Genomic DNA, 26,565 nt, shown 5'->3' with positions numbered 1-26,565 from the left:
AACAGTCATGTTTTCAGTATTGTGAATTGATTGCTCAGGTTCAGCATCACCAGGAGTTGGCTCGGTTATTTGTTTTACATTTGCATGATGGTCAGGTAACTCTTGCTGGTGTAAATTTTACCTTGACACCAGAGACCATTTCTCAGGCAACAGGAATACCAAATATAGGTGAGGAATGGAATAAAAGAATGCAGGTGGAAAGAGCATATTATGAACCATATATCAAGCCTAGCTATATGAAACAGCTCAGCAGGGTGTTCCCTTTCCGGTTCTTGAAAGAATCTTATGCGTCGTTGATGAAACTCATTATCAGATACTTTAGTTGTGAGGGCCGCTTCTCACGCCTCTATACATACCATATCAGATTGTTGATGCATTTTACGAGAGTGAGGATGATGAACATTCCATATTTCATGTGCCAAAACATCAAGAGGATGACCACTCTTGTGCAGAAGAAGACTCCGGAACAGCAGTACAACAACATTTACCACTATGCGCTCATCAAGATCATTGTTGTGCATCAGCTTGGTTTGCAAGGTATCACATGGGAAGATTTCATTTCCTGTGAGTTTTTCACAGCTTCAGCAGTTCATTAGGAGGTTTTCCATCATACCGGTGAACCTTCATATCAGCATGGAGGTCAGGAGGCAGAGACTACTAGTGTGCCGGCATATGTCACCTATCAGAGAGGCACGAGGGGATTGTTTGCAGCAGCCCGACGAGTACTATATCCACTTGGGGTGGAAGGGGTCTCGTTGCCGTCATCAGCAGTACAGGTATAGGACAGAGGCAAGAAGCCTATGCAGGATGAGGGTCATTCAGGAGGCCAAGACACTGATTTTATCCTCATCGATGATGATGTGAGCTCTTCTAGCTCAAAGCTGAGGGAGATTATTCAGGAACAGAAAACTGAGATAGATGCATTGACTGACAAGTTGAAGAGCGCTCAATGGGTCATCAATTATTTGGAGCAACAAAACAAATAGTTGGAGGATCATCATACAGTCATGGAGTTACAAAACATTCGGCAAAACCGTCAAGCTTCCCAAAGGAGGAGGACAGAGTTCACTTCATTGGAGCAAAAGATAGACGTTGATCGAGAGTCTTGGCTTGAGAGGGCCAATACTCATCTTGAGAAGTTGTTGGCGAAGCCAAACAAGGACAAGGACATGCTCAATCACATGAAAAACCATTATTGGGCACGAAATCACGTTTGCAACGCAAGGATCAAAATCTTGAAGGCAAGACTAAGGAGGGCACTAAAATGACGCAAAAGGCATGATAGGCTCCAAATATTGGCCGAGGCTTCCTTTGCTGAACATGATAATCAATGATAGACCTCCAGCCCAAATTTCAAGGAATTTGGAGAAAATTTTGTCAATTTTGAATTTTTTTGGCTTCAAAATAGGTTTTTCTGCCCAACGCGTAGCGCCACCTGGCACGCACTTATAATTGGGAGATCATCTGGAGAAAAACTTTATATTTCTAGATTTTCTATAAAAATTTATGCATACTCATGAATTACCTAAGGATTTCATCAAGTTCTCGGTTGCCTAAAGGGTCAAAAACACCCTAAAAATGACCTCTCTACCACCTTTTGCACCCACAGGAAGCAGACTTGGGAGATTGAATTTTTGGAAGAAAAGATGACATCCAAATCCATAAATTCCACTTGGGTTGGAAAGTAGACAGGTAGGGCTTTCCAACGAGCTATCTTGGGCTCATATTTGACTTCGGGAAGTGCCTCAAAATCAGCTCCAAAGTTGTCCTATGCATACAGATTTTGGGCGCGACGAATAGAGAATTTTGGCCTATTTTTCACTCAGCAGCTCAGAATTTCGGCCAATTTTGACCAGTTTTGCTTTTTGATGTGACTCTTGATCGACCATGATGTAATTTCACAACCATGATGTAATTTGGGTACATATTTACTTTTTCTAGAGGATTCATTCACTAAAAAGTGAAAATTAAATGAATGAATCAGTTTCCTAGCATATAGGGGTAAGTTGTTTGACTACCTAGATTTCAGTTCCTTGTTTAGAATTAGTTCAAACAACTCCTAGAATGATGAGCTCGACCCCTAGAGGCAAGGGAATAGGTTTGGCTTGTCTATATTATGTAATTTCTAAGTCATTTTCAGGGTTGGACACTTGGGATTGCTTGGTACTCTATTGTACATTTCATTTCTGCAATTTTGGCAAAGGAAAGACCAGGGTTTTGCAGCACTTGTTGGGATCCATGTGGCTCTATGTTTTGATGGTGTGTTTCTCTATGTATTTTTAATTTCACTAATGTTTATGTGTATCATTTTCCCTTCTCTTGTCTTCTGCAATTAAACAAATGAGTGATTAAGGTAGAATTCATTGGACTGCTATGCTCTGCCTTGATATTTTGTTTAATTCTACATGTTTTCATCTGTTTGAGGAGGACTCTTGAGACCCTCTTTCCCTCCTTGGCTCCTCACCAGTCTGATCCACCCATTCATTCAATCCAAAGCATCAAAACTACCGCCTACCTTGCCCCAACTGGAACTCTGCAAAAATTTGGCCTCATCCCTGGACCCAAATTTGCCTTTCCCTTGATTCCAACAAAACTCCCAAAAAATCAAATCAAATCCTTGCACTTCATACCTAGCCTAAAATTAGTTTGTATTTCAGTCATCTCAAGCCCCATCGATTATCTTTGCTGAGATTGACCCGGAGAGAGCCCTCTCCCGTCCTCGTAGGGCTAGCTACGAGGCTGAGCGTGGTTTGATGTGGACCTAGAATCTTACCTTTTCAGCCTGAGGTAAATCTAGGCTCTAACACTTACCACCGAGCTAGTGAATTGTCCACCTCCCCATACTTTAATTGTGTTTTTAATGCTCTGTTGATCTCTATGAGTCCTTCCAAAGAGTTCCCTAACCTCTTCCCATTGTTTATGAGCTCCTTTACATGAGTTCAGGATGTGTTCCTACATTTCCTATTCTTACTTGCAAAGATTACATATGGGGGGACCTTGTATGCCTCGCTTTTGGAGTTGGTCCCAAGTCAGGATGCGGCCTTTGCTTACCAGCCATAAGAAGTGGGCCACCAATTACTAGTCCATATTTGTTTCCAATTGACTGTTGTATCCTTTGGTTCTCTAGGAGTTAACAGATGATATGCCTCTTTAATTGAAAATTTTCCTTTTACTGTGTAACCCCATCTCAGTATGTCTGGTCCAAGTCTTATAGGTATTCTCCTTGTCTGCATTTCCTTTTGATATAACTCCCTTGGTTCTCCATCAACTTGATCCATCCATTCTTCCAGACTCTTCCAGCTTCTCCATACTTCCTCTTGGCTCCCTTCCTTCCAAAAGTCCCTGACCAAATTCATTCCATTTTCAGCTGCCTTTTGGCATATATCCCTTAAAGCTTGAATTCCATTCAGTCTTTCTCTTTGCTACCAGGCTTCCTCCCAAAACCTGGCAGAGCTTCCATCCATAATTTCCCAAAAAACATGTTTATTTATTATTTCTTTGTTTAGACTATCTAGATTCCAAATTGTCAACCCTTTCGGTGTATCCCTTATTCTTAATACCTCCTCTAGTTTTGCTGGCATATTATATTTTTTTGTCCATATTTTTTTCCATAGGTCATTTACTCCATTCATCTAGTGCCACCAAAGTTTAGCACCCATTGCCTGATTCAGAATATAAGGATCTTTAAGGCCTAATCCTCCCTCAGTCTTGCTTTTCACCAAATCCTTCCAGGATACTAAAGACCATTTTCTTTGATCCTTCGGTCCTCCCCAGATAAATTTTTTTAAAATATCTACCATCTTTGCACATGCTCCTTTAGGGGCTGCCATTGCTGATAGTTGGTATATTGGGATCGATTGAAGGACTGCTTTAACTAAAACAACTCTGCCAGCAAAATTCAAAGTTCTGAAAGACCAGTTGGCTAGTTTTCTAGAAATTTTCTCAATGGTTTGTTGCCAATTTGACAGCCTTAGAGGATTCAGGGCTAACGACGTTCCTAGATATCTTGTTGGGAGTTCTCCTGATCGAAATCCCAGAGTTCTTGTTAAAAAAAAATTAATATTTCTAGCAGTGTTGAAAAAATAAGTGCAAGACTTGTCATTGTTAATTTGCGTGCCTGAAGCTGTCATAAAAAGTTCTAGAATTTCTTTAATTCTGTGGGCTTCTCTGAGGGACACAGTACATAACAACATAATGTCATCTACAAATTGCTGGTGGGTAATAGGAAGGTTGTTACCCCATATTTGGATTCCTTTTAGCTTTCTTTCTCTTACTTCTTTTTTGATGTACCTTCCTAGGCCTTCTACAGCTATAATGAACAGGAAAGGGGACAATGGATCGCCCTGTCGAAGTCCTCTAGACACTTTAAAGGGTTGGGAAGGAGTTCCATTCACAAGGATGGAGAAATTGGCTGAGGAGATCATAGTAGAGATCCATTCAATCCATCTATTGCAGAAACCAAAGGCCCTTAAAACTTCTTTCAGATAATTCCAATTCAGACGGTCATAGGCTTTGGAGAGGTCAAGTTTAATCATCATACCTGCTTCCTTTTTGACTTTCAGAGAATGCACTACTTCTTGGGAGACCACCAGTCCATCCAGGATTTGCCGGCCTTCTACGAAACCTGTTTGTTCTGGGGAAATAATGCTAGATAAAATAGGCTTAAGTCTTTTAGCCATTAAAGTAGCTATTATCTTATATATAACATTACAAAGGGCAATGGGTTTGAAGCCCTGGGTATTTTCAAACTTAGTTTCTTTAGGAATTAGAGATAAGAGGGTAGATTTTAAGCCTATACTTACCTTCTGGTTTCTTCTTGATTCTTCCACCACGTCCAGTATGTCTTGGCCCAAGAAATCCCATCCTGCTTGATAGAATTCCGCTGTGAATCCATCAGGACCAGGGGCTTTATTCTTTTTCATTCCTTTTACTACCTCTTCTACTTCTTCCAAGGTGGTTGCCCTCATCAGAGCTAGGTTTTGGTCTCTAGTAACCCTACTTGGGATCTCTTTACATATTCTTTCAGTAGCTTCTCCACGATCTACATTGGGTTCCGTGAGGAGATCTTTGAAATGATCCACCAAGACTTGTTCTATTTCCTCATGTTGTGTAACTCGTGTCCCTGCTTCGTCTTTTATAGAAAAGATTCTATTTCTTTGCCTTCTCTGGATCATGGCTTGGTGGAAGAACTTTGTATTCCTCTCCCCTTCTCTTAACCAATTTACTCTAGATTTCTGCCTCCACAAGATCTCTTCTTGTTTCCGCCTTTCTTCCATTTGTCCTATCAAGATCCCTTCCTCTCTGGCTAGGTCATCACTTCTACCTACCGTAATGATTTCTTGTTGGATTTGCTTCATCTTCTGTTCTAGGAGCTGCTGATCTTTGAGTATGTGTCTGAATTCCTCTTTATTCCATTTCTTGATGTTTCCTTTCAGTTCTTTTAGTTTCAGCTGAAATGTCTGCATTTTGTTTCTTCCTATCTGTTGACTTTGTTTCCACCATTCTTCTACTTTCTTCATAAAAATTTTATCCCTAAGCCAGAAGGCTTCGAACCTAAAGGGTTTTCTCTTGGGACTGGCTTTAATATCAAGTTCTGCTTTGATTGGCCAGTGGTCCGATCCCATTCCAGGAAGAATCATTGCTTCAATGAAGATATCCCAATTTATAATCTATTCTGACATTAAGAATCTATCTAGTCTGGAAGCAATCTGGTGTCTACCTCCCCTTCTGTTGTTCTATGTATAGAGCCCGTCTGTTGTCTATATGTCTACTAGCCTTTGATCTGCTATCCAATCTCCGAAGGCTTCCATGTCTGCCTCTATTCTTCTGAGTCCACCTTTTTTTCCTTTATTGATTTTATCATATTGAAATCTCCTCCCACTATCCACGGAGAGGTTGGATGCAAGGACCGCATAACTGCCAGGTTCTGAAGGAAAAACCTACAATCACTCTGTATATGGGGTCCATATACATTGGATAAGAGGATCCATTCTTGAGAACCTATAATTCTAAATCTTCCTGTGAGGATGCGAGGTATACTGATCCAGTCTTCAAATTGGACTTCCTCTGGGTTCCAGAGGATTGCTACTCCTCCTGCACTTCCTGCCGCATATTGACCAATGATCTCATAATGCAACTTGAAATTGCTCATCACTTCTTTTAGTTTGCTTTCTCATAATTTTGTTTCTTGGATTAGCATTATATTTGGTTTATCTCTTTTGATTCTGTCTTTTAGATATCTTTGTTTTCCCCTACTGTTCAGCCCTCGGATATTCTAGGTTGTGATGATCATTTCAAGAGTTTGAGGGGTTGTTGGAAAACCTCCAACAATGGCACAACTCTTCCTGAATTCACCAGCATGTCTCCCACCATTTGGATTGTCTCACTCATGGGTCTCCTTCCTCTTTTCCTTCCTCCCTTCCCTATGGTTCCTGTTTCTGTGTTTTGATTTCCTTGTGTTCCAAGTTGCTCTAGTTGCTTTGCTAACATTGTCCCTCATTTTTCTTTGTATTTTTGGAACATATCTTTATAGATTTGTTTCTGGTCATCTGGTATGAACCGTTCATCCAGATGCTTCCATTCCTGTAAAAGTTTCCTCATGACCTGTTCCTCTTCTCCTTCTTGTTCCTACTGAGGATCTATTTCCATTTGAATCTGTTCTTGAACCCGGTCTCCCCTCTCCTTCTCTTTTTCCAATTCCATACTATTTGGCTCTTTCTTTTCCTTTTTATTTTCTTTCTGGATTTCCCCTATTTCATCTTCCCCTTCTTCACTTTCCACTTCCATTTCTAATTCATGAAGAACCTCAAACTGGTTCTGGATTTTCTGAGTGCTTTCTGGGTGAGAGGGGTTTAGTTTGGTTTTTCCTTTTTGGGGTCGTCTTCTTCTCAGTACTTCTATGAACCCTCCCTTGTTTCCTTCGTTAGTCCTCCTCTCCTGTTCCATACTTCCCTTTCCATCTCCCTGATCTGTTGGTGTATCAACTTCATTCATCGGGCAATATTTGAACAAATGGCCATACTCATGGCATCATCTACATCTGAAAGGAATGTGTTCGTAATCAACTGGTTGTTGCCAGACCTCATCATGATATTCTATTTCAACATGATCCGGCAGTGGTTCTGTGATATTCATGTAGACACAAATTCTGGCATAAGATGTATATCTGCCTCTCTTGGTGGTTTCTGCTACCTTCAAAAAGGTCCCGATTGAGTTCCCAATTCCTTCTAGAATCTCTGGATCCCAGAACTCTATCGGGAGCCCAAATAGTCTAACCCAAATTGGTGATGCTAGCATTTTTTCTTTTTTCGGATTATAGCATTTTTCCCATTGCCTCATGAAGAGCCCTGCGTTGTTGAAGAAGTATGGACCCTCCTCAAAGATCCTCTCCTTATCCTCCAGGTTTGCAAATATTACTATGAAAAAACATTTTACCCCCAATTTAATATCTATATGCCCTTTGGGCTTCCACCTCTGTTGTATCCACTTCATCGGATCTTTCTCAGACAGCCATGTTCCTACAAACTTGCAAATGATTGCATGGTCTTTCATATATCCCCTGTACTCCTCCAATTTATTATTTGGAACAACAAACCTGGGTTTTTTTGTTGCCCGCGGTAGACATTTGTTTCCCGTCCTAGCTTGCCATACCGCTCCCATTACCGGCACGTCCTTGCTGCGATTCCCAGATCCGCCGTTTGCTCCATTTCGGCTTGATTCTCCTGCGGTAATCACCTTGTAAGATGGGATCTCTCCCCCCCCCCCCCCCCACTCGCACCAGTCATTTTCCTCCCAAACTATCCTGTTCTCGGATCCTTCTTCCCTTAGTTAATCTGTCACTGTATTGGTCTGTGATTTAGCAAGTGGATACAAGATCCCCTGCACCCTGACCAGGTGAAGGTCCGCTCGGGGTCGTCTGATCCCAAACCCTCCTCTAAATGAATTGTTAAAAAAACCCAATTATAAAGTTCAAATATCTCAGTTTATGTGTCCATAGTCCCATTGCAAGACAACCTTAACCTCGAAGAAGAGAGGTCCATGGTTGTGTTTGGACCCCATGTTGAGGAGAAAGATTCTTCCACTACCCTTTTCTATGTCACGTTAGTGATTCATGATATCCTACTGCATAATTGTATGTTAGGAGCGTCTCATTACCTGATGTCATTATCTATCATGGAACAATTGGGACCGTAAATAAAAAAGCCATACAAATATCTACACTCCTTTGACTCCAAGAGAATAAAGTGCGTAGGGATGATTAAAGACCTAGTGGTCAATTTGGTTCAAATCCCTGTAAAGAGTGTAGTAATGTACATTGTAGTTGTTGACATCCTTGCAAGATTTGGTATGCTTTTGTCTAGTTCATGGGGATAAAATATTAGAGGATCCATCAAACTGGATTTGACATGTGCTACCATTCCTATGTCTGGTGGGGAGGAGCATAGATTATATAGAGAATATATATTCATGAAGACAATTACAAAGGTTGATTGTTCAAATAATGCTCCTGTATATGGTAAAGAGAAGGATTTTTCTTTCTTGATTTTAGAAGAGAATGATCAAATCATGGATGAAACTCAAGTGGAATGTTCAGTCCAACTAAGTAAACAATCATTGGAGTGCAACAAAATATGGAAATTATATTTTGATGGTGCTTATTCCAGGGAAGGAAATGGGGCAGGGGTGTTACTGATATCTCCTGAAGGTAGCCTAAGCCTTCTCTCTTTCAAGATAAACATAATGTTGTTGAATATGAAGCTTTGTTGTTAGGACTACAAGCTGCCAAAAACCTCAACATTGGGTGCTTTACAGTGTTTGGGGATTCAGAGCTAGTGGTAAAGAAGATCAAAAAGTAATTCCAAACCAAGCATCCAAGATTGAAGGCTTACTGAAATGATGTGAGGGATATGATTGAAAAAATTATTAGCCTTCAATATTGAATTTTTTCCCAGAGAAAGAAATTGGATGGCTGACTCTTTGGCAATTACTGCTATCAATTTTAAGCCTCCTTAAAACCCCTTACTCATATATGAAGCTGAGGTCAAGAATAGGCCTTCAAATCCAAACAATGTGAAGCATTGGAAGGTGTTTGAAGATGAGGAACAGATCAAACTCTTTATGGAGTTCATTGGGGAGTTCTCAAACTTAGTAATTGATCAGGAGGATGAGGATATAACAGATGAACAACGTGTCAAATTCATGGAGGAATCTATTATTGGTCACAAAATCTTGCAGCTAAATGGAAATGCCATCCCTAGAGGGTTAGTCCCATTAGAAAGGCTCTTCCACTCAAATGATGTGGTTGTTAATCCAATTGAACAACAAATTGAGGAGGATGTAGAAGATTGTAATATTGGAACATAACAAGACCTTAGAGTAATCAAGATAGCTAAAGGAGTTCCTAAAGAATACAAATAAAGGTATATGGACCTTTTTAAGCAATATATGGATGTGTTCTGCTGGTCATATGATGATTTGAAGACTTTTGACACCAATATTATTCAGCACAAAATTCCTTTAAAAACTGGAGTGAATCCATATAAGAAGAATCTTAGGCAGATTAATCCTCTATTACTCCCATCAATTGAAAACGATGTGAATAAATTATTATAGGCTAAGATAATTGTGCCTTTGAGGTACTCAGATTGGGTAGAAAACTTAGTCCCTGTCAGGAAGAAGAATGGAGAAATAAGGCTATGTGTTGATTTCAGAAATATGAATAAATCCTCACTGAAAGACAATTACCCTTTGCCAAAAATGGACTAAATTCTACATAAAGTAGTAGGGTCTAAACGAATGTCCATGATGGATGCATTATCAGGATATAACCAAGCTTTTGTACACCCAGGAGATCAGAAGAAGACAACATTCGCTACCCCTTGGGGAACCTTCCTATATGCCAGAATGCCTTTTGTCCTTATAAATGTAGGAGCTACTTTCCAAAGGGAAATGGATATAGCATTTGTAGGGGAATGGGATAAATTTGTATTAATCTACCTAGATGAAATCATTGTCTTAAAAAATAGAGGAAAAGCACATTAAACATTTAAATCTTACCTTTGAGAAATGTAGAAAGTATGGTTTGCCCGTAAACCCCAAGAAATCTCAGTTTGTTTTAAGTGAAGGAAGGCTACTAGGTCAGATTGTGGTAAAGGAAGGAGTAAATATTGATCCCAAAAGGGTGGAAACCATTAACAATATTCCATTACCTAAGAACAAGAAATAAATCAAGGTCTTCTTGGGAAAAATCAACTTTTTGAGAAGGTTCATACCCAATTATGTTGAAATTGTCAAAGAGATCATAGAAATGTTGAAGGACGGGGAAGTGAAGTGGACTTTAGAATCCCAAGAATCCTTCTCCGAAATTAAAAATTCTTTTGTAAAGGCCCTAGTCTTGGCTAGCCCAGATTATCAAAAACCATTTCTCATTTTTTCTTTTGCTTCCCCTTACACAGTGGCAGTTGTTTTATTGCAGAAAAATAATGAAGGACAAGAATAACCAATTGCATTTTTCAACCAGGTATTATGAGATGTCGAGATAAAACATAATATCTTAGAGAAACATGGCTATGCCTTGGTCAAAGCCCTGATGGCTTTCTGAATTTATGTTCTCTAGTCAAATATAACAACTTATGTTCCTATAGTTGTTGTTAAAGATATTCTTATGCAGGGTGATAGTGAAGACAAAAGGGGAAAGTGGATTTCTAGGATTAAGGAGTATGACATGGATATCAAGCCCACCAAGTTGATCAAGGGGCAGGGATTTGCTAAAATATATTTTGAAGCCAACTGCCAGGCCTTGGATATAAACTTGTTAGCAGGAAATGATGAAGAAAGTAGAAAAGTGGAGAAACAATGAAAAATTGAGATCTTAGCACAGATAATTTAGATGAAATTCCTTTTATCACACTGGTATAAATATATTGTCCATTATTTTCTTTTTCCAAAGTGTCCAGGAAATTTTGACAAAGTGAAATACAAGCCTTTGAGACTGCAGGCCCAAAAGTTTGTTATTTCTAATGGCCAGCTATATTGGAAGGACCCAGTGAGGATTTTACTTTTATGCCTAGTTGAAGAAGAGATCTATAAGGTGATTGATGAGTTTCATAATTTTGTCTGAGGAGGACATTACCATTGGAGAGCTACAACTCATAAAATTCTCAAAGTAGGTTTCTATTGGCCCAAGTTATTTGGCGAGGTGCATACATATGTTCCAGCTTGTGAAAAATGTCAGATGTTTGCAGAAAAAAAGAGGTTGATACCCCTTCCCTTAATCGGTGTGTTTGTGGAAGAAACCTTTAGACAATGGGGGTTTGAATTCATTAGAGAAATATACCCACCATCCAGTTGTCAGCACAAATGGATACTCACAGCCACTGATTATTTCACAAAATGAGTGGAGACTATCCCAGCCAGAAATGCAACTGATGCAGTGGTCATCAAGTTTATGGAGGATAACATCCTTGTCAGTTTTTCTTATCCATGGAAGATCATCACTGATAATTCCCAGGTATTCAAGTCAGCCTAGTTTATCAACTTTTTTCCAAAAGTATAACATCATTTTATGCCACTCTGCCACCTATTATCCACAAGGAAATGGATTGGCTTAATCCTCCAACAAAACTTTGGTAAGGATTATAAAAAAGACTATATCAGAGAATCAGAAGAACTATGACTCACAACTAAAGTTTTCTTTATGGAATAACAAGGTTACCACAAAAAGGTCTACTAGGACTTCTCCTTTTGAATTGATGTATGGGAAGGCTATACTTTTCCCTATCCAATTAGCAATGGTTGTAGTAAAAATTATGCAAGATGTTGATGTGGAGCCAAATTTTCTGAGCAGAAGGATAATTCAGTTGGTAGAACTTCAAGAAAACAGAGAACAGGTAAATCAAAATCTGATTAATTATCAGGAAAGGATGAAATCTCTTTTTGACAGAAAAGCAAGGGATAAGTCCTTACAACCAAGAGATTTGGTGCTAAGGTGGGATGTTAGGAGAGAAGATAAGGGTAAGCATGGTAAATTTGATCCCTTATGGTTTGGACCATTCAATATTTCTGAAGCAAAGGGGAACAATACATTCTTGCTAGAAAATTTAGATGGTGAAGTGCTTGGACTACCTGTAAATGGGTAGTTTCTCAAGCTCTATTTTCAGCATTAAGGAGGCCCATTTTCAACCACTGTATATAGCAGTGAGCCATTGTACATTCCAATAATGGTTCCTACTTCTATTTTTGTTTTATGAATGTTTGAATAACATGACTCCATACCCAATGGGTAATGAACTAATTTGCAGGTTCGCAATGCATTGAGTTCAATACAATGTCCCCAATTGGAGCCAATGTTGTTGTATACCCTACATTTTATGTGTGTGTGTGTGTGAATGGATGAATTAAGCATATTTGTCTCAAAAATAGATCAATGGATCATGTGGGCACTTTTGGGTCCTAGTGACACACCATGTGAAGTTATTTTAGGCAAGTCACTAGTCAAAAAAGGTTTAAATACCCATCACTGGGTTCATTGTAAGTTGAATCAAGTTTGTGTGATCAATTGAAGAACTGCAACTCGTGTTATTGTTTGTGTGTTTCTCCTCTCTGATTTTCCAACACGGGTGGCCACCAATATCCACCTGGATCACTTCCACTATAAACATGGTGTTAGTGTGTAAATAATTGGTATGGATTTTTGGATGTTTATAGTTTTCCATTGTTTCTCAATAATAAATAGGCCTTCAAGCCTCATTGTAAGACAGCTCAGAAGGCATGTATTCACCACATCTCTTCTCAGAGATAAGCTACCATTACTTAAGCTAGTTTATTTCCATTCTACATGTAAACAATTTTCAGTACTTTGTTATTAGTGAATTGAAGTTTTGTTTTTGTTGTATCTCTGTGTTTTTGTTCATATCTGTATTCATTTCGTTCCTTCATAAATCTGGATCAATCCCACTTTATAAGATGACAATCTATAGAATGGTTATACAATGGATTGGACTAAAATTCAGTCCCCCACAACTAATGAGGATGATAGAACACACTAGTGAAGAATAAGAAACAACAAAGTGGAAGGAACTAGAGAATGCAACAAAGTTTTATTTACCAGGAAAACTGCCTAATTATGTAGCATGGGATGCTAGACAAGCTACCAGTGATATAAGGGAACAAAAGCTCAAGGATTACTAAGATTGAGAAGGTAAATTTTCTTAGGATGGCAAACATCTAATCAAATGGGTATGATGGACCCTTGAATTGTACATCTAAAGGCCCATCTATAACTTCTATCACCTAGGGATACATGTAATTTTGACTTTGAAATGTGTTAACCATAATGATGATTTTTTGACCTTTGGGAGCCTTAGCATCCTAATGTGGACATGTTTTTGAAGGCCAATGAGCTCTTCGAGCATCCCACTAACATTCCACCATAAAGATAGGGGCCTTATCACCTTGATTGTCAATATACACCTACAAGATCACTAAAAATAATAGAAAACTATAATTTGTTAAAGCAAGGTAGTTATGTAGAAATCCTATGGGAACAATTACCATGATAATATGGATTTTTAGAGGAAAATGTAACCCTCCTATTAAGGATGTTGAACCCTCACATTTTTTATATAAAGGGGAAACCGAGCCAATAAAATAAACTTCCTTTTCATGGAGAAAAGAATCATATTATTACTTTTCATATGTCTATCTTTTTACATTTCCATCTCTATAATGATAAATTTTCATTAACATAAAGATGGATCTTTTTGAAAGTTTTGTTAGTTGATTTTGCTTGAGGTTCTTGAGCACCTTTGGGAGGGCCCACCCATAGGTACTATGGAACCCTTCTTGTACTTTTTGTACCTTACTTCCACATATTTCCTTAGGATGTCATAATTTCTTATTGTTGTACAGTGATATTAACATATTTTACTATTCTTGTAGGTGCTTGAAGATAGTATTTCTTATTTGTTGAGTGTTGATCATGGTTTCCATGAGTTATGATTAACTCCAAGTACTTGATATCATCCTTCCTCCTTCCTTCATTGACTTGTTGCACTTATGTCATTTTTTCATTTTCATGTAGAATTATAGGTCTTCATATAAAAATATAGGGTTTCCTATAAAACAGACTCAACAACATTATTTTTCCTATTCTTTAAGATTTCATTTTAGTTATTTGTAGAACATATCAATTATGAAATTTAGCATGTTTAAATGAATGAATAGGAAATTAAGAAGAATTTGTCACAGCTATTGGATTTTCTATAGGACCACATAATACGTTATTTTGGTTTTGCAGAAATGATTACTTTGCTTTTTGTAAACAAGAACATAGCATTGTTTTATTTTAAACATAGTATAATTCCTTGAGTTCCATTAGTGTAGTTTGTGTTCTTGCAACATTGCTTTCCAACTTTTTTCTATAGCTTTGTTTTCTTTGATTCTTGCAACATTAAATATGCAATTTCAATTCTTGCACTTAGATTCTTAAGTCATCACCTTCTTACATACTAGACTAACTAAAGTGACAATTCATTAGCATTACCACCTTTTTTAGTTGATCAATAAATTCATAGCTCTCATAGATTAGTGTGCATTAAAATAAACAAGAAATTGTAAATTGCATACATAATGCACAATACCTCTTAATTTTGTACAAACCCTAGATTCATAGATTAAAATTGAGACCCTCAATGATATAGCATTGCTGCTAGAATACTGAGGGTCATCACAAATTATAAATTTATTATTATTATTTATTAAAAGAATTAATATATGAGCTAAATATGTGCGTGTGTGAATATTCTTACCTATGGAGATTCACCCCACTTTACTATTTGTAAATAGGTTTTGAAAAAAAAAAAGGCATAACTACCTTTGAGATAAATATCAACCATTTATCCCGATTACTACTAAAACCAACCTGGATCAATCCTAACTCCAGATGGATCAAATCTCTTGAGGTGAAACCCTCTTTTTTGAATGCAAAACTTGAGAAAATGTTTGCACCTTGAGAAATTTGATCCCTCTCAGTCACTGATAATCCAATTTTATGATGAGTCTAGACTGATTTAATATTTCTATATTAAAAATAAATTATTTAATTATATTTATATGTTTTTCTTACTATTTCTATAAAAAAAGTAATAATATAAATATATTTAATGTAATAATATAAATATATTTAATATAATTTGAATTAATTTATTGATTAAAATTATATTCAATTATATCCATGTCAAATAGATCATGTTTACATGAAACAACAACATCTCTTCCATTATGGGCTAGAGAGTGTCTCTCGGTGCAAGTATTCCATAGATATTCATAGAGGTTAAATCCCTACCATCCACCTATTAATTATTTTAGGGAAATCTCTGTATTTTGGAATAAGGCTTCCAACATTTTAATTTAACTATTAATAATTATTAGGTGGATGGTAAGGATTTAATATCCACAAAACATTTTAGAATATTCTTAGTTGTATACACAAATCAAAGGTTGAGATTTATATCTTATGCCCCCTTTTTCCCCTTTTAATTAAATTGATTAATTAAAAAAATACCATATGAACAAGTGTCATTTGAAATGAGTTATGGTTTTTTAAGCATGTAGTATTGATAAGCTATGGTATTGGTCCATAGTATTGTAGCAAAACCTAATTATACATTAAAATCTCTATGCTAAAGTGGGTTGAGATTTATATCTTATGCACTTTTTTCCCTTTTAATTAAATTGATTAATTACAAAAAAATGTCATATGAACAAGTGTCATTTGAAGTGAGTTATGGTTTTTTTAGGCATGTAGACTTGATAAGCTATGGTATTGGTCCATAGTATTGTAACAAAACCTGATTATATATTAAGAGTTTCCATGGTAAAGCGGGGATAAATCTCCATAGAAAGAATCATGTTCCAAGTTCTTTTGTACATATAATAATAATAATAATTTAAAGTTACAATTTAATTAGTTTTTATGATTTTTTAAAATTTAGTAGTGTGAGGTGGATTATGAACTAAATGTTAGGATGCTTATTATGGATTAATGCCTATGGGCATTTACTAATCATTTATTTTTTATGGTTGGAATCCCTATTCCAAAATAGACACATAACTTAATTATATGCAACAATTGAAAATAAAAAATAATTATGCTTAAAATATGTGTCGTTTAACTATTCTAAGGTTTGGTCCTTCTATTTATGAATATTTTCAATTTTGTTCAAAATCTAGTAAAAGTGTGTTGGAATTGCAAGTTTACGCTATGCAGTGTATATAATATGAGCGCCCAAGGGGATTTTCAAAAATGCAATTTAAATAATGAAAAGTTAGAATATCATAAAGAATCAAATTGTTGAAACATTTACATTTTATTGATTTGTTGATCTAATTGAAGGAGATGTGTAATTCGTTTCATACTCAACATGAAGTTAATATATATATAAAGGATATGTGTAATACCTTCCTCATTCGGACTCATGCAAGAATGAATCCAAATACAAATATAAACATAAACAAAAAAATGCAGCATAAATAAATCCTCATTTCATTAATATCAAAGCACCGAAAGGTGCTTACATACAAAATGGAAATAAACTAGCTCAGACGATGGTAACTTATCTCTTAGAAGGGATGTAGCAGCTACATGCCTCTGAACTATGTTACAATGACACTCAAGGGTGTTTTTACTATTGAAAAACAAAGGGAGACCTTAAACAACCAAAACCATAACCCTAGGAGATGGAACGCCAAGAGTTTGTGCTCCCTATTGGGGTTAATTGGAGAGCCAACTCAGTGGGGTCGTAACTTTTTCATATGATCTATGTTTGGCATGTACAATACCTTGTTAGAAAGTTCTATCATAGTACTACAATATTTGCGGGAGACCCCTACCTATGGCTACATGTATGCTGCGGACCTCAAAAAAACATCATTTAGGGGGTCAAACCATCTCTAGGAGTTCAGGACCTGAAAAAATACTAAAATAGTAAATTGTGTTATAATCAAGGAAATTAATGAAACCAAATGGAAGTCCAAGTGGAATAGGCAAGTGGTCACTAATATCCACCTAGATCAGTCCTCCCCTCTTAGGAAGAAATGATCCCCATTGCATGCAGAGCCTCCATGAGGTGGGGAAAGTTCTGTTGAACCTGGTCCTTGGTGAGCTACTTACCCTAGTGAAGATGTTGGCCTACTTTAACAACTTGATATAGTTGGATCCTCTGTTGGCAAGTGTTATTGATTTGTGTGTCCATGATCCTATCAATCATGGCCTGTTCGATACAACTTGGATTGAGCTCTGTTGGTGTCAGTTGCTCAACAATGTTTAATGTGTCCAGCAATGGGGGAAAGTATGGCCACAACCGGTCCACATGGAATACTGGGTGCATGCTAAGGAATTGTGGAATGTTGAGCTCGAAAACATTGTCTCCTCTAGCTTTAGTGATGGTGTAAGGCCCATATTGGAGCAAGTGAAGCTTGTAGTGGGCCTCAAAAAGGTGCTCCTTCTGCAAATGTAACCAAACTTGGTCGCCCACCTGGAACTTGTGTGGCACCTGATGCTAATCATGAGGGTGTTTGTACTTAGCATTTTCTCTGTCCAATATGTCATGGACTTGCTGGCAGATGTTTTTAATGCATTCAATGAAGTTGGTAGCTATTTCAGCTTCGAACTAGACATGAGACGAATATGCCTAAGTAGCAACAAGTGGTATCTCAACATCAATGGGACATAATGGCTAGAATCCCAACCCCGCCTAAAAGGGGTTGTGGCCAATTGAGTTGTGGAGAGATTTGTTGTAGTTTTGTTGGACATAGGGGAGGCTTTCATCGTGTGTGCGTGGAAGCTTCGAGTTGTACATGCACAGGATGTGCACAATCATTTTGTTGACGATCTCTGTTTGGCCATCCATTTGGGGGTGGAAGGTCGTGGACTTAGTGAGCTTGGTATCCAACGATGATTAGAGGCTTGACTAGAATGTACTTAAGAACATGTTGTCTTGATCTGATATAATGGACTTTGGGATCCCAAAGTGTAGCCATACTCGTTCAAAGAAGAATTTGGAAGTGGCTTCTTTTGTGATACTCTTCTTGCAGGCCGCTAGAATGGCTATCTTACAGAATCTGTCGAAGACCAATAAAACACAGTCATTTCCATGCTTAGTAGAAGGAAGGCTCGACATGTAATCCATGGAGATGGATTCCTAGGGTCGACTAGGAGTAGGTAGAGGAGTGTATAGGATTTTCTTCTTGATTGTAGGTTTGGAAGTCGCACAGACAATGCAGGATTTGATGTACTTCCCAACAACTTGTCGAAGGTTCAACTAATAAAAATACTTCTTCAATACTGCCACTATTTTTTCTACCCAAAACGTCAATGAACCAACTATAGTGCGCCTAATAGATCATCTTGGCACGCTCACTTGAGGGAACAAAAAAGTGTCCTAGGTGGAATAACGATGTGTCCCAGAGGTGAAATTCTGGAACTTTCTTTCCTTCCCGGAGCATCTGGTATGTGGTGTTGAATTATGGATCACTCTTGTAAAGATGTGTCCATCCTGAAGTCTCGTGTCCACAAGATTCGAACACAGTGGTCAACTCCATAACTGGCAGTCAATTGAGGTAGTCTGCAACATTATTAGTGCTTCCCTTCTTGTACTTAATGTTCTAATGGAAATATTTCATATATGTAGACCATTTCTGATGGTGATTGTTCTGTAACTTTCCTTATGTTTGTATGAATTATAGGGGCCGTTGGTCTGTGTGGATGATCGTTTCCTTTCCCATAATGTAATGCTTCCATTTTCAGTAGGCCTGTGCAATGGAATACATCTCTTTGTCATAGGTGGGATACTTTTAGACTATATATGAAAGTGTCTCATTGTGATATGCCACCAGATGCCCCTGTTGGGTAAGAACTGCACCAACAACATAGTCGAAGGCATTTGTCTCAATTTCAAATGGTTTTTTCAGGTCTGGTAATGTGAGCACTAGTGTGGAGTAGATGTGATGCTTCAACTTAGCAAATGCCTTCTATTTGGATTCGGACCAAAAGAACTTTGTCTTCTCTTTGCCCTTACTGACGTGAATCAAAGGTCAAGTGATATGAGAGAATCCCAAGATGAACCTGCGATATAAATTGGCAAGACCCAGAAATTTAAGAAGCTCTATTAAAGTGGTTGGGGCTAGCCAATCCCAAATAACTTGTATCTTAGTTGGGTCCATATGCACACCCCGCTCATCAATGATTTACCCCGGATATTGAACCTAGGTCATACCAAAATTGTATTTCTCCAAATTAGCACATAATTTGTGTTGTCGCAGGGTTTGGAAGACTTGTCAAATATGTTGTAGATTCTCTTCCCAACTCTGGATGAATATTAGGATGTCATTTGAATATACTACCATGAATGATTTGGTGAAGGGCCGCAAGATGTCATCCATCAGCCTCATGAAGGTTACAGGGGCATTCGTCAACCTGAAAGGCATGACCAGCCATTCGAAAAGGCCCTCATTGGATTTGAAGGTAGTCTTCCACACATCAGAGGGTTTGATTGGTACCTAGTAATAATTGGACTTGAAGTTAATCTTGCTGAAATATTTGGCCGACTTGAGCTGGTCCAGAAGGTCATCAATTCATGGGATTAGATACCTATTTCGGACAGTGATCTTATTCAGAGCCTGATAGTCAAAATAAAGCCTCCAGGTTCCATCCTTCTTCTGTACCAACACGATCGGGCTCCCACAGGGTGATGATGAACTTGGCCTAGTGTTCCCTTTCTGCAAAAACTCTTGAATCTTCCTCTTGATTTCATCGTTCTCCAGAACATGGCGTCAACAGATCGTTCCATTGGGTAGTGGCGTGTTCGTGGTCAGATCGATGGAGTGCTTGATGTGACAGTGTAGGGGTACCCCTCTGGGTGAGGTGAATATGTCCTTGTACTCCTCCACAACCTTGTCAATCTGTTGTTGTCATGTAGAGGAGCCCTATCTAGAGGTTGTGGATGTGGCCACAATCTTCCTCTTTCTCTAAGGGTGAATCATAAGGAAGACAAATTTCCTAGTCTGGGAGATGACCATACTGCATTTTTTAGCAGATATTAAAGAAAAGGTGGTAGGGGGCACTACCTCTGGTATCTTGTACAATTTCTAACCCAAAGTAATAATAACAGAATGAGGTCTGGATTCATATACATCATGGTGCTTCCATAGGTATGGTTAACCTAATAAAACATCACAAACTTCCAGATGGGAAACATCACACAATACCTCATATGCAAAGGGCTTGATGTTATAAGGCATGTGGCACTGTTGGCTAACACAGAGATCTTTCCCTTGCTAGAGCCACTTGATGGTGTATGACTATGGTTGTGGCATTGTTGGTAGCTTCAATCTCTTAACGACCTCAGTTGAGATCAGGTTCTTCTGGATCCCACTGTCAACGATGAACTACACCAGCGAACCCTTTACCCACATCTGTGAGTGCAATAGGTGCCCCCCCTCCTTTGGATCCTCAGGTTCCACCTTTTGGAGCTTGGTGGTGGCTATCATCCCAGTGGGTTCGTGTCAATGATCTACTTTACCTTGTCATGTTTTGACTCAGAATCAGAGCATGCATCCGTCTCTAAGTCTTTTAGCTTGGACACCAGCACCTGCTTTGCATGACATTCATTCGTGTTGTGAGTGAGAGTTTTATGGAACTCACACCACTCGTCGATGTCCTTATTTTCCTTCCCATTATTCTTAGCCTGCAGCTTTAAGGAGTTGTCCTATGGGGTCGCGACCTTATCTTTCCCTTTGCTCTATGGCTTGGGGGTGCTTTTGCTCTGCTTTAGGTTCGCATATCCAAATTCTGACTTCTTCTACTTGAATTTCTACTCAACCTTGGCAGCATATTGGTACGTTGCACCAAGCGAGAAGATATCCAGGAACTCCATTTCCTCCTGAATGTATTTTTGCAAAAAACCACGATACTTGAGCACCAGATGTTTCTCAGAATCTTTGATACCCAACTTTGTGTGCAAGGTATGGAAAAGACCCTTCAACTCATCCACATCTTGATTCCTTTGTTGTCGTAGCATAGTCCATTGTATGTACTTGTCATCATAGCTCCCAATAAGGTAATAATGTTCCTTGAAAACATCTCGAAAAGAGTTCCAAGAGGGTACGACTGAAAACAGAGAGGGCTCCTTGGTCTGAATCTCATAGTAAGTTTCCCACCAATATTTAACATGGGGTGCGGCTTTAAGTAGTGCAAAAGTAATCTTCTTCCTCTCAAAGAAATTATGGACTGAAAAATAACCTTCCAACAAATTTTTCCATTTATCTACAAGATATGTATTTATTTGACCTTTGAATATAGGGATATCGAAGTTATCTTGTACCTTGAAGGGGGCGGTGCCTCCAAAGTGACTGCTAGATGAAGATGCATCATCGGTTGGTATCCAACGAAGGATCTGAGCAAAGTTGTCCATCATTTCATACCTATGTCACTCGAGGGCTTCTTTAAGCAACAGTTTGATAGGATCTCCTGCTCTCTTATCTTTCTTTTCTTCTGCCATGGGAGGTCATCATTGTCGGCGGGGCTAGTCTTGTAAGGGCTCGACCAGTTCAAGTCCCAACTCCTTATACCTCGGCCTTGTTAGGGACATTGACAAAAAAAATAGAGAAAGAGAAGACTGCTTTGATACTACTAATCCGGACCTATTCAAGAACGAAACATAATACAGATATAAACATAAACACATAGATGCAGCAGAAATAAATCATCATTTCATGAATATCAAAAAACTGAAAGATGCTTACATACATAATGGAAATAAACTAGCTCGGGTGATGGTAGCTTATCTCTTAAAAGAGATGTGGCGGATACATGCCTATAAACTATTTTACAATGAGGCTCAAGGGCCTTTTTATTATTGAACAACAAAGAGAGACCCTAAACAACCAAAACCCTAATCCTATGAGATGGAACGACAAGAGTTTGTGGGCCCTGTTGGGTTTAGTTGGATTGGCAACTTTTCCAGGTCGTAACTTAGTCATATGATCTTTGTTTGGCATGTACAATACCTTGTTAAAAAGGTCTCTCTAAGTACTACAATATTTGTGGCGAGCCCCTACCTATGGCTATGGACCTTCTACGAGCCTAAAAAAAATGCCTTTTAGGGGGTCAAAACAGCTCTGGGAGTTCAGGACTTGAAAAACTGCTAAAAATAGTAAATTGTGTTATAATCAAGGAAACTTATAAAACCAGATGGAGGTCCAAGTGGAATAGGCGGGTTATTAGAAATTGTAATTACCCTTGCATGCCAGAATTGGTTAAATTTAGGAGAGTCAGTTAACTGAGTCAAGTCGAGTGAGTTCAAGTTAAGTTATAGTTTGGGAAAAATCAAATTTAGAGTGTGTGTGTGTGTGCATGTGAAGTTATTTTAGGCAAGTCGCTAGTCAAAAAAGGTTTAAATGCCCATCACCGGGTTCATTGTAAGTTGAATCAAGTTTGTGTGATCAATTGAAGAGCCGTAACTCGTGTTATCGTTTGTGTGTATAATCTGTGTGTTTCTCCTCTCTGCTTTTCCAACACAGGTGGCCACCAATATCCACCTAGATCACTTGCACTGTCAATATGGTGTTAGTGTGTAAAGAATTGGTATGAATTTAGCTTTAACCCCAAATTTATTAAAAGTTGTGAGAGATCAAATCTCTTGAAGTGCAAACCTTTCATCAAGTTTTGCTCTCTAAAAGTGGTTTGCACCTTTAGAGATTTGATTCCTCTCATTTTGGTGATTTAAGATCCTAAAACTTCTAAAGCCCGTTTAATGCAGCAAATGGTTGATTTAGGGGTCAAAGTTTTATGATTCTAGTCCAAATCCTTCAAACCTATTATGCACATTAAGAATGTTTTAATAACATAAAGATCACCTCAAATGTATTTCATACAATGAAACCATGTATTCCATAAATTAACCTATCATATTGATCACAATAATACCAATAGATGCAACATCCTATCTCATTACCCACACATATGAAATTAGTATGGTAGGAAATTTCAAAAAAAATCTATATAATCCAAAACCCATCTTTTTTTAAGAGTTGAAGTAACCAAAAACCTTTCAATCTAATTCCAAAGAGCAGGTTAAATATCAAACCGTTTAAAAAAAAAAACCTTCTTATGGTAATAATTGATATATTATAATTGGAAAAAATAATAAGAACGAGGTATTAAAATATAACTCGAAATTATAAAACCCTGTAACATCAATAGGTGCCATAATGTCAATAACAACTACATATTCAAGTTACCGTTCTCTTTATGATGGCTAATCTTAAGTTTTCCTCGTTATACTGGAAATGGTCATAATATAATATTCATATAAACGTCTTTTATGACACAACGTCACATAAACAAAGATTTGTTCTCCTAAAACAGTTTAGCATGGAAACAAGTGTTTAAGTTATGCCGCCGTGTTCAGAAAAGTTAAATTAAATTGAAAACTAAACGTGAATTCTGGTGTTAGACAATACACAGTAGAAGAATGATGAAAAAAATGAGAAAAAAACCAAGTTATACAATAAATGGCTGCCTTATGGCAAAGGACAAAAAGCTCAAGAGGTAAAAGCTGAAAGATGACATGGTCTACTTTCGCTAAAGTGTGTGAAGTGTAACCATAGAATATGCGGAAGAAAGGTACAAGTGTACAATCCAGCGTTATATACTTGAAATTATAAGCATGTGAAATATAAAGCTTGACTGCAGTCCAGCACTCGCTCATACTTGAGACAACAACATTATTTATGAACGCCCACATTTTCTAGGATTCCGATCACATTTTTTTTAACTTGAGAAAATTATCATAATTTAGTTATCAAATTAGCAGCGAAGACATATGTTGTTATTAGCAACTGTAAAGTGATTCATTATTTTTATTCAAGAAAACCTATGGCACTAGGAATAACTCTCCAGAGACAGGCTTTCACTCATGCCAGATGTCTTTGAGTCTTGGACTCTAAATCTTAACCAAACAAAAAAATTTTAAAGCATACTGCAAGCCCGGCCCTACTTTCTATCTCACTAAAATTGCATCACACTATTTTCGATCTTCCTAATAATGGATTCCAAGCAACATAAAATGCCTTAGAAAAAGAAGATTCCAGTGATACGAATTAAGTTCATAAGGGGAATTCGCTCTGCTTTATACGTGTTACATGTATATGCAGGCAATAGTTTAAGCAGCAGGTGGGAACAGGGAATCTATGTGAATTGTATTCGGTCACTATCGGATCCGTTTTTATTTAATACGGGTTGCATGTATACGCAATAATAGATGTATATACACGAGTTGCCTGTATACGCAATAAATATAGCGTCACATTGACACGAGTTTCCTGATTGATATTGGTGGGAAAGACATCGGTTGGGCCATCGTCAATTAGGCGTTTAGCGACTACCACGTTGGTGGCTTCGGTGGGATGATATGGATCCCAGAAAACGTACTTACTTTGATCTTCACATTCACTAGAAGCGGGCCCGGGCCCACACAGAATGATGCCTTTATATCTTCCACCGCTCCCGCAACATGCGATGTCTGAAGGATTCAAAGCCTATCATGAAATGAATTTAATTTAACTTCTGCGTTAATTTCCGTCAACCGCCACTCCTAGAATAAAAAAATAAAATATATGGTATGAATTGGAGATAGATAAAAAATAGCATAATTTTTTATGACGTCTGCCACAATGTTAAGTGTTGTCATATACGAAAGTGCTCCTCTGCAGTTTGTATTGAGTTCCAGTATGAGAGGTCTCAAGCGCTTGTTGAATTCAACGGCAAGTTCGTTGGGAAACGCTGCACATTGATTTTCCTCCGCTGAATCCAAGTTTATAGTTGCGCAACATACCCTTTCCTCCACCGAGTCCTTTATATTTGCGCAACATTATCCTTCCACTTGGAGCCAATCAAGTCATCCTCAGGGAGACATCACATGAAGACATCACCATGTTTCAACCTCAACACATGCCAAGGAGGGAGGAAGAGCCCATGAAATCATACCGTTTAGTTTTCCAAATTTCACTTTTTAACAAATTTAACAGTAACATGAGCGATGCCCCTCGAATCCTTGAGATGTCATATCAACAAACTTCTCGCTTTCCCAACTTTACTTTTCAACACATTTAACATGGCTACACTACTCGTCGTATCATATAAACGAACTTCTCATTATCAGTCGCATCCCATCGCTCAGGTGTCTGATGTAAACCTATTTCGGCAATAAGGGCTAAACCAGGGTGGAAGGAAACACTTTGCAACTGAAATACATAACGTCCTTTCTCACAGTGCGAACAGGGTTCTAAATCATCACGCACAATATCAAACTGGAAGTTGGTGAATCGGTTAGCGCGCCGCGAACAATATGTTACCTTCCTTTACAACTATTCAATTTCAGATTCGTGCTTAAACCATAATATTCAGAAAGAGGAGACGCCTTTGGCCATTTTCATGTAATACTGACATTGGAACCGTGGCTGAGCAATGGGTTAATAGTTGCAGCTCCTTGGCTTCCGTTGACGGGATTGAAAACTGTGTTTTTAACTTTCGGAGATTTTTGCAGAATTTCAGAAAAAGAGAACAAGACAGCGATTATTTTAAGAATCTGCACAGAGAACTTTGTGGGAACTTTTCTGCTGCAGCTTTCTTTGACAGGTTTCTCTTGGAGCGACAATGAGTTCTCATTTGCTCAGTGTAGCTGTCTGAGCAGTGAGAGCAATGAACACTGAGCAGTGTGACAGCAGGGAGCTTTTATGCAGCAAAAGTATCCAGCAAGGAGCAGTCATAATTTGAACAACATGGAGCAGTGCGAAGTAATCTTGGCATTTTATAGACTTACATATTTCTTGAAACAGGTTGAACGAAAAATGCATTCAAACATGAAAAAGGGACAAGAAATTTCAGAACATGTAGAAACAAATGATTTAGGACAAGTGAAAATTGGCTCATCGGCCAAAGCTGGGAAGTGGGTTTGGGTCAATACCAAACAATATCGGGGCATTTTAAAATGAAGAATAGCCCGTCTAAAATGGGAGCAGACAAGGAAGAAACGGTCTAAAAAGGAAAGTACTCGAGCCCTTGCAAGAAGCACTCAAACAAATCTCCTCTACAAGCAAGTGGCAACAAGAAGTCCAGAGGAAAATTCATTGATGATTCTGCCTTATACAGTCCCACATCCACACCTCTCACCTAGTCATCTGATCTTTATGTGAAAGAATTGTTAAATGCAAAACAAAGGTTGGAGGTTTTAGAAGCTAAAGGGCAGGAAAGAGATCATAAAATTCATATAATAACAACTGAGAACAAGGCTTTAGCAAAAAGTAATAAAGTTTTAAAAGAACAAGTGGCATTGCTACAAGAAGCTCTCCTGATAGGGAAGACAAAATGGCAACGCATGAGGGCGGATGTGCAAAACATAAAGAAATCTGTAGTGGAAAGTATAGAAGTGGTGCATGTGAAATTATCCCAAGATAATGGCAACACATGAGGGCGGATGTGCAAAACATAAAGAAATCTGTAGTGGA

The sequence above is a fragment of the Pinus tabuliformis genome, chromosome X (assembly GCF_031772625.1).
Source record: "Pinus tabuliformis cultivar Carrire ecotype Pingquan chromosome X, CPIR1, whole genome shotgun sequence".
Lineage (NCBI taxonomy): Eukaryota > Viridiplantae > Streptophyta > Pinopsida > Pinales > Pinaceae > Pinus > Pinus tabuliformis.
This window is presented reverse-complemented; position numbering follows the sequence as displayed.